The sequence below is a fragment of the Chrysochloris asiatica genome, unplaced genomic scaffold, assembly GCF_000296735.1.
Source record: "Chrysochloris asiatica unplaced genomic scaffold, ChrAsi1.0 scaffold00171, whole genome shotgun sequence".
NCBI lineage: Eukaryota > Metazoa > Chordata > Mammalia > Afrosoricida > Chrysochloridae > Chrysochloris > Chrysochloris asiatica.
The window spans coordinates 7,191,860-7,192,771 of NW_006408689.1; positions in this window are offsets into that span (position 1 = coordinate 7,191,860).

Consider the following 912-nt stretch of genomic DNA (forward strand, 5'->3'; position numbering starts at 1 on the left):
CTGGTGGTCTTAGAGTCCCCTGTTCCTGGAACATAAGATTAAATACCCTTCCTCAATTTGCTACAAAACATCTACCTTTTCAGTTGTGACAATCTCAATTAGTCATGATGACAATTATTCACTATGAAATCATAAGAATCTTATCCTCATTTCCTTTCAGCAGACTCATGTAGACAAGATGTAAACTATTCAGTGGGGATTCTACCTTCCCTCACACCCTCTGAAACTAAATTCCCTTTTAAAAACTTGTTAGCCAGCCACTTTGTGCCATTATAGCCTCCCCCATTTTAGGTAGCCAAATATTTAAATTGCCTGTTCCTAGCAGCCCTTTATACAGAGGGGATAGGCTTGATCCTTGATGTGAAGACTCCTCCACTTTTGGTTGCTATTTTGAGCTATTACATCCATAAGTATAGGTCAAGTTTATCAAATTGTAGCAATTTATAATTGGTCCTTTTATCAAATTTCTTTATCTTCTTCTAGTTGAGCTCTGGTCATCAAGCCAGGTCAAATGGGTACTATATGCCAGTTTGGGAATTCTTGTTGATCTCCTCCTACTTCATATCATCTGGATGCTTCACTCTCAGCTCTAACCCTTCATGAGTTCCAAAGTCTCCTCTTCTCTCTCTCATGTCAAGGCCGACAGGAGTCTATGGAATGCAGTCAAGCACAACCCATATTTTCATTACTGCCTTGCCCCCACTTTCACTCACATGTTGACTCTTGCAGTCACCAGTTAGCTTACATGCATCTTACCATTATTTCCACTCTTCTACCCATTCAGACTATGCCTCAATCACTATACCACAAAATACTGTTTTTCCAAGGTTGAGCATATGTCACTATTTACCTCTGTCCCATTTAGCCCATGCAAACCTACCTAAGTGTTCCCCTATCTACCTGGTTCTTCTA